The sequence below is a fragment of the Natrix helvetica genome (genome assembly GCF_964273705.1).
Source record: "Natrix helvetica genome assembly, chromosome: 3".
NCBI lineage: Eukaryota > Metazoa > Chordata > Lepidosauria > Squamata > Natricidae > Natrix > Natrix helvetica.
In genome coordinates, this window is record NC_138549.1 from 61,882,526 (window position 1) to 61,891,770 (window position 9,245).

The following is a 9,245-nucleotide window of genomic DNA, read 5'->3' on the forward strand; positions in this document are numbered from 1 at the left end:
ATTTTGTGCATTTACTACTTAAATAAGATTAAAATAAGTACACAAAACAATAAAAGAGCTACTTACAGAAGGTAAGTAGCTTACTACTTACTACTTGTATTTCAAAGGGAATAAATACATATTTAATTTTACACATGTTAACAGCTGTTGGAATTGTGTTTGCACAACAGTGGAAAAAACAAAGATATGAAAATGAATAAATATTAGAATGTGCAAGAATGAATAAATTGACAATTAAAACCAAGAAGGCTTTGAATACTTTTTCACGTGGAATTTATTTTATCAATTGCTAACTAACAGAAACAGCAATTAGAAATCTAAAAGTATGAAAGAAAACACCAATTATGAAAGGAAAGGTCACTAAAATGTATAAGGAAATATTATTAGCACTTGATCATTATTAATGTGTAGATAACTGCGGGACATTACATACTGTTGGGAGAAATGTCCTTCTGGGTTCGGCTCCAAGTGGGGAAAAAAGACACTGGAGACATGGAGGCTGCTTGGAAAGATGGTTTAATGGTGGACAGGACCACATGGCCTGAGTCCTGAACAGAAAAGGTGATCACATGCTTCAATGTTGGTGGAGAAGAAGAGAAGGGAAGAGAAGGGAAGAGAAGGGGAAGAGCAGACAAGAAGAAGGGCTGAAGAAGGGCTTGCAGGGATTTTTATAATCTGTTCTGCCCCACCTATCTGTTTCCTGTTCCTGTGTAAGAAATGTATTCTGATTGGTTGCCAGACTCACATGGGCCCATGCAGGGGCAACCCTCTAGGCTGTTTTGAATTCAGGTTTGATTGAGTTCAGATGCCATGTGGTCAGTTGAGTAAAGGCTTATATTATCATGCCTTCATTGTCACTGCCAGAACTCTACACCCATCCCCCTGGGGCTGAACTCTTTATTATGTAAAGTGGACTAGCTTGGCCTTCTTAATGGCCCATTGACAAAGGGCAGGAAGCTGCAGGAATTTACTCTGTTTAAAATGTGTTTCTCCTTTTTTCACATCCAGGAAAATATAATATTCTGCCTTATCAATATTTCCTAGGATATTTCATTTTTCTGGGAGAGGGCTGGGTGATAACTTCCTACAATCCCTCCTTTTTTTTTCCAAAACATGTGAGTGGAACGCACATGTTTTTGACAAAAGATAAAATTGGTCAGATCAGGGAGACTTAATTTTTCTGATGGAAAGACATTGAAAGGGACAGCAGAAGGATCACTTCAGTGGCTCCCAGAGAGCTTTCAACCATGAAGGTCTTAGCAACCAGGGCACAATTTCTGGAAAGAAATTTACAATATCCAATTTACCATGCCAATTATTTTCAGGTGTTTGATATCACTTTCTGTGAGCTTCCAGACTACAAGCAAGCAGAAGTCCCAAAAAAAACTTCACAGCCATTGAAGGATTCTTCCTTTTAAAGAAGTACAGGCTGCCCATTTCCAAGGGATTTCTTTAACTTGCCCTGGCTCCTATTTTAGTGAGGCAAAATTGAGTTTAGCTAGTGTGCAATCCAGACTATTTAGTATTTTTAAAACTACACACAATGAGCCCTGGGATTCCTCCTCCTGAGACCACCAGTGCAACATGTCCTGCTTTACTGGGCAACATCATTTTTTTTGGGGGGGGGGGGAGTCACTGTCAGGGTTTGAGTTTTGAAGATCCTTTCTGCTACTCTTCAAGTGGGGGAATTGCCTGAGGGGAACTGACCCTCCCCCATGGGATTAAAAGGGAGATATCTGCTTTTGTGCAAGGGCAAAATCAACCTAGGAAAAGCTTTGTGGAGTTAAGTCAAGGAGATAGTTTCAATCTAATTCTGAATGGGGACTCTCTCTCTCCCTCTCTCTTTGTGTGTGTGTGTGTGTGTGTGTGTGTGTGTGTGTGTGTAGCTGCTTCTACAATACAGAAAATACAGACATTTTGGACGAAATTTCCCTCCCACCAGCCAGAAATCTAAGGTGTTCAGAACTTGCTGTGCTAGCCATTCTCAAATACAATTCTTACATGAATACATTAAACTGATTACAATATAAATGAGGCAAGGAAGAAAGCATAATAAATTTCTGTGAATGAAACAGAGAAAGAAAACTTATCAAATTCCACCCTCCCCATAATCTTTTCAGCTGTCTTCTGGGAATTGAAAAGTCTTTTGGTCTTTACTTCTTCATCTCCTTCAGGGTTCTTTCATGTCTGCTAGGGTGGCATGCTTGGTTTGGTGGTAAGGCTGGTCAGTCAGTCTTGGCAGTCTGTCCCAGGCTTGGCTAAGTTTTTTTCCTCATGTCAGGTTTTATCAGCACGCAATCACCAGCAGCAAATTGAGAGTTATGGTTTGAGCTAGCAGTCCTTTGTTTCTGAGGTAAAAAAAAAAAAAAAGAGGAGAGGCCAAGAATACAGTTCTTTACAGACATATCTTTAGTCTCGTGTTGTGGAATATCACCCATTCTGTCCAAGTGTGGAAATCCAAACATTATTTCAGGAGGTAGACGATGTAAATTTCATGGAACATGACATTCCCGCTGCCTGTATGATTGAAACACTTTTGCAGTAAGATGAGTAAATTTCCAAGACGGACAACAACTTGTGTTGCAAACAAACAAACAAACAAACAAAATCTCATAGGGTAGAGCACCTTGACTCATAAGCGTTTAAAAATGCACTCAGGTGTAAAAGAGGGAGGTAAGAAGAACAGCTTTTTTTAAAAAAATGCAATTTTAAAAAAAAAAGGTACTTTGAGTCAACACTACAAAATATCAAATTCCATTCAGATGGAAGCAAATTCTCATTAAGTATGTTAAAACATTTACAAACGTAAGCAAAATATCTCAAAATCATTCCTTTTTATAGGTTTAATTAAGCATTTTAAACCTCAGAAATTTCAAGAAAAAAAAAATCAAAATTGTATTCAGAGCAAAGAAATGTAACTGCATAATTGTTATATGCAGATAAAAGATCACAATAGTGAAAGGTAAGCGGGAGCAGATCACCCATTTACTCCAAATTTCTCAGAAGAGAGAGGAAAAAAAATGTGGTTAAAGTGAGGAGAAAAAATTTAGCCTCCTTTACTGACCCAAAAGGAAGGAGGGAAAGAAGGAGGGGGGGAATGCCCAGAGGCATTCACAGGTATCACTGGGGCATTTCATACACACACTCATGGTAAAAATGAGCAGACACTCATTCTCCCCGCCTTTCCTACTTCCCTCCAAAGAATGACCCAGAAGCAAGATTGGGGGGGGGGGGGAATTCACACAGGCAATCACGTGGATCTCTGGATCCATTCACTTATCACTCCCTGGGGCATGAGGGACACATACTCACATTCATATTGCAATCAGACCTTCGTGCTTGCTCATGCCAAACAATCATAGGTATTTCAGGAAGCTTTTTTTTCACAAGCCACCAAGCTTCATTTTCTTTTATTAGAGGATCTCACCCTCCCTTCAGGTTTGGAAATGATAACACACATGCATACACACACATACCATTAAACAACCTTGTAACTTACTGCTTCTTTATATGAAAGGGAATCAAACTACATTCATACCAACTTTTACCATCAACATACTCACATTTGCACTGCAATCATTAATTTCACATACAAAAATCCCATTTCATTCTTTCTTCATGCAAGGCAGTTATTACAATTACTTCAGGGAGCTGTACATAAGCCAATGAGCTCCATTTTCTATTATTAAAGGATCTCAACTTCCCTCCAGGTCTGGAAATGATCACGCACTAGATTGTTAATGCCTGTCTCTGCCCTGGGGTGTTCGTTTCTAATTTGGACCTGCCAGCGGACGCTGGCTAATTTTTAAAGATCCAAATTCTATCTTGATATCCCAGCACGCGCTGGCATTTTTAAATATCAAGATGTATGGAGACTTTCATTAACACATCATTTGCATCTGGGTGGAGCCCTTGATTCATCAGATGGTGGCCAGAAAATCAGCAAATTTGTTGACAAAATCTAAATCAAAACTGCCCTCTGGAGGCCAGGTTTTTACTTTAGGACTAATAGAGTAGGTTGGTCAGAAAAATGTGCAGAGGATTTTTTACTCAGGTTGAAGGCAAACATTAAGTAGGAATTTCCTTCATTTCATACATGCACACACAAGGTCAGCACTCTCCTCCTCCCCCCAAAAGGGAAAAAAAATCTATACTCACCTGAAGAGTACAATCTTCTAGGGCTGAAAGACATGAGAACAAGGTTCCCTCCCCCACAGAAAAGGCATTGTTGGAGGATTAGAGGTAAGGGAGGGGCGGGGGGGGGGTAGATAGCTTGCAGGCAGAGTTTGAAAAAAATAAAACCATTAGTTACTAAGCAGATAAACAGATAAACATTATGGGGATAAACATTATGGGGATATCACAGATGAGAAATGGAGTCTGGATTCACATGCTTCAGGAAAGAAATGAACAGGTAAAATCATTTAGACACACAATAAATGCAAGGATGAAACTTTTCTTGCAAACATTTCCAGGGTTGTTACTTTAAGGTATGGGCAAGGAAGGAAGGAAAAAAAAAAATCTTTACTCTGTTTCTGCTGGCCAGAACAGACACAAAGTAAAGACCCCTCCCAGTTTCAGTTAGTTTTCTAGGCCCAACAAACTGAGCGAAGGCAATTTCTGCCAGTTTACTCCTTTCTTTCTTTGAACACTTTAAAATTCTTGTCTTTTGGATTGGAGACATCTTAGTTACAATTACCTTGAGGGTGCACAAAGACTTAGACATACACACAGAGAGACAAAGAGGGAAAAACAAAATCATTCCCACCATGAATTTCAGTTAAATTGGGGAAGGCACAAATCTTAAGAAACAAAAACCACGTGGTTACATAGAAGACAGAGAAAGAGACAGACAAGAGAAAAAAAAAAGAAATCCCACCATTTCCTTTTAAGTACCTTTTCAGCCAAATTAGTTTTTCCTGTATCATCTTTCAGCAAAGCCCATTTTCTACAATCTGCTCTTTTTTTCTTCATTCCGGCCAGGACGGGCATTTGCTTTTCGTCCCAGGCCCCCAACAACTCCCCTAGGGGGGTTTCCATGGCTACCCTCGAGCTACCGCTTCCCATGATCCCGTTTAGATGTGGGTTCACTTCGTCCTAGCCGGGTTTGCCACTTCGTATTTCCCCACTTTACTTTCGCGTCCTTAGAGGACCTTTCGCGCCCTTTTGAAGGGACTTTCTCTGTTTGCCCTTCGGAGGGTCTTATTGGTGCCCTTCGGAGGGACTTTTCTGGGGGTGCCCTTCGGAGGGACTTTTGACGCGTTCCTCACCGCGGGAACCTTCTCTCGATTCGCGCCCTTTCATGCAGGGACGTTTCTTACAGTTTCAAGTCTTGGGGAAAGAGACCCGGAGGACCAGCCGCACAGTGACCCAGGAGGGGTGCTGTCGGAGCGGGTATGCGTACCTCCCTTTTTCTCACTAACTTTCTTATGGGCTTTAGCTTTTTTCTCTCACAGGACAAAAACAGCAGCAACAACAAAAAATAAAAAAATCCATTCACTTTTCCATCCATTTTCACACACACTAGTAGGCAGGCATACACACATTTCCCATGCTTTAAAATTAAATTTTAGAGAATTAAAATTTAGAGGTACTCACCTTCTTTCCAGGCAGCCTTTGAGCTCAAACTCAAAACCCCTTTAAAGCCTAGATCCAAATGGCTAAGGCCAAGATAAAGTCCACCCACAGACTCAATGGGGTCTGTGCCGGCATGGGAGGCTTACCTGGGCCATATCCATTTGTTAGGCTAGCTTGGAGTCCCATCTGGGGGGTGCCAATTGTTGGGAGAAATGTCCTTCTGGGTTCGGCTCCAAGTGGGGAAAAAAGACACTGGAGACATGGAGGCTGCTTGGAAAGATGGTTTAATGGTGGACAGGACCACATGGCCTGAGTCCTGAACAGAAAAGGTGATCACATGCTTCAATGTTGGTGGAGAAGAAGAGAAGGGAAGAGAAGGGAAGAGAAGGGGAAGAGCAGACAAGAAGAAGGGCTGAAGAAGGGCTTGCAGGGATTTTTATAATCTGTTCTGCCCCACCTATCTGTTTCCTGTTCCTGTGTAAGAAATGTATTCTGATTGGTTGCCAGACTCACATGGGCCCATGCAGGGGCAACCCTCTAGGCTGTTTTGAATTCAGGTTTGATTGAGTTCAGATGCCATGTGGTCAGTTGAGTAAAGGCTTATATTATCATGCCTTCATTGTCACTGCCAGAACTCTACACCCATCCCCCTGGGGCTGAACTCTTTATTATGTAAAGTGGACTAGCTTGGCCTTCTTAATGGCCCATTGACAAAGGGCAGGAAGCTGCAGGAATTTACTCTGTTTAAAATGTGTTTCTCCTTTTTTCACATCCAGGAAAATATAATATTCTGCCTTATCAATATTTCCTAGGATATTTCATTTTTCTGGGAGAGGGCTGGGTGATAACTTCCTACAATACCCACAAACACAAACTATGACAGTGCCAGGAAAACACACACACACACACACACACACACACACACACACACACAAACAATTTCCCCCCAAAAGACTGCAGATGAAACCAGTTTTTTTCCCTAACCCTAAGAACAGGAAAGACAAAGCCACTGGAATCAAAACCATCAAGGCATTGTGGGAAATTATAAAGGACAGTGCCAGGAAGCTCACAGAACCAGCAACCACATCACAATTACATAAACAACCTGGTATCACACAGAAACACACAAAATCTGGCAAAGCTGCCTTGCACCAACCTGGCCTGCCCATAGAAAAGAAGCCACCTTGAGACACATACCATACACCAACCTGTACACTTAAAAGCAACATATTGCATCACAAATAAAACATTTGCAAGAAGGAATAACATTTCTTGTAATAAACTTTCTATAAACAATAAATAAATAAAAATTCCCTAAAAATAATTAAAAACCACCAAGTTCAGAGAACACCAAAGGACCCCACAGTCCTCTCCCTCCTTATCTTTTTCCTTTTTGTCCTTCGACTTCTCCTCCTCCTCCTTTCCCCACAACCCCATCTAGCACTGATGATGTTACCTAGTTTGGTAGTGAAATGTCTGTAAAAAAAACCACCAAGCTCAGAAAGCAGCAAGGATCCCACTTTCTCCCACCTCCTCCCTCTTTCTCCTTTTTGTCCCCCCCCCCAAAGACTGCAAATGAAACCAGTGTTTTTTTCCCCCTAACCCTAAGGACAGGAAAGACAAAGCCACTGGAATCAAAACCATCAAGGCATTGTGGGAAATTATAAAAGACAGTGCCAGGAAGCTCACAGAACCAGCAACCACATCACAATTACATAAACAACCAGGTATCACACAGAAACACACAAAATCTGGCAAAGCTGCCTTGCACCAACCTGGCCTGCCCATAGAAAAGAAGCCACCTTGAGACACATACCATACACCAACCTGTACATTTAAAAGCAACATATTGCATCACAAATAAAACATTTGCAAAAAGGAATAACATTTCTTGTAGTAAATATATTTTATAAACAATTAAAACATAAAAATTCCCAACAATAATTTAAAAAAGAAATTCTATAAATAAATAAAAATCCTTAAAAACCATTGCTAAGTATTCCACCAGCAATAATTTATACTATAACTATTTTAAGGTATTGTACTGACTGTAACCATTATTCCACCAGCAATAATTTATACTGTAACCATTTCAAACTATTCCACACACAATAATTTAAAATGAAACCATTAAAAATATTCCATACTACAATTAAACAATTTAAAACAATTATATGCACAATACATTTTAAAGTATTGAGTATAGAATATTTTAAAATGGTTTATTTTAATTTATTTTGGATGGAATCTTTTTTTAAATAGTCTAAGACAATTTTAAAAAAAGAATCCACACACAATAAATTGAAGTAAACCATTTTAAAATATTCTACACTCAATACTTTTAAGTAAAATTATTTTAAAAAATTCTATGCACAATAAATAAAATATTATTTTAAAATACATTTAAAAAATAAAAGAAAAAAAGCCAGGTTACTTACCAGCAGGCAGAATCAGCAGCTCTCCGATGCGATGGATGGATGCAACAGGCAGCAGACAGGCAGAGAGGCAGCAGGACAGGTAAGAATGTTTAAGACTGCTTAGGGCTGGAGAGGGGTGGGGGGGGCTTTTGGCCTAGCCTCGTGGAGGCTTGCCAACCACGCCAGCCTGGTGCTTCGTATCGGAAAGGCCCAAAGCTCCGGGCGGCGCTTCGTCTCGGAAAGGCCCGAAGGCATTTCCGAGACGATGCAAAGCTCCGGGTGGCTGCGCCGCCCACGCGAGCATGGCGCTTCGTCTCGGAAAGGCCCGAAGGCATTTCCGAGATGATGCAAAGCTCCGGGCGGCTGTGCCGCCCACACGAGCACGGCGCTTCGTCTCGGAAAGGCCCGAAGGCATTTCCGAGATGATGCAAAGCTCCGGGCGGCTGTGCCGCCCACGCGAGCACGGCGCTTCATCTCGGAAAGGCCCGAAGGCATTTCCGAGACGATGCAAAGCTCCGGGCGGCTGCGCCGCCCACGCGAGCACGGCGCTTCGTCTCGGAAAGCCCCGAAGGCATTTCCGAGATGATGCAAAGCTCCGGGCGGCTGTGCCGCCTACGCGAGCACGGCGCTTCGTCTCGGAAAGGCCCGAAGGCATTTCCAAGACGATGCAAAGCTCCGGGCGGCTGCGCCGCCCACGCGAGCACAGCACTTCGTCTCAGAAAGGCCCAGAGGCCTTTCCTCGGCGAAGCAAGCCTCCCGCCGCCCCCCCTCGTGCTTAGTTGCTTACCTGAGGGAAGCAGCAAGCTCCCAGCGAAGAGAAGGGAGTTTTGAAATGGAGGACGACCCGCTTTTAAACGGGTCGCCTCCAGCCCGCTCACTGATTGGCTGAACTCCAGCCAATCAAAGAGCGGCTAGCTGGGCTAGCTAGCTTAGTGCGGACAGGCGGGGGAGCGAGCGAGCTCCGTTGGGATGGCAAGGGGGATAAAGTGACAGGACCGGTGCCGGTTCCCGGTTACTTCCGGGTCCGGTTACTTCCGGGTTCGGTCTTCAACCGGTTCGCGCGATCTGGTGCGAACCGGTAGGAACCCACCACTGCCTATCCACACGCACCAGCTCATCCTGCAATTCTTCTGACAACCCATCCTGAAACATGTCCATGAGGGCTGCCTCATTCCAAACCAAATCCTGACTAAGTAGCCTAAACTCACTGATGTATTCCTGCAAGGAACGCCGGCCCTGCTTCAGAGCCTT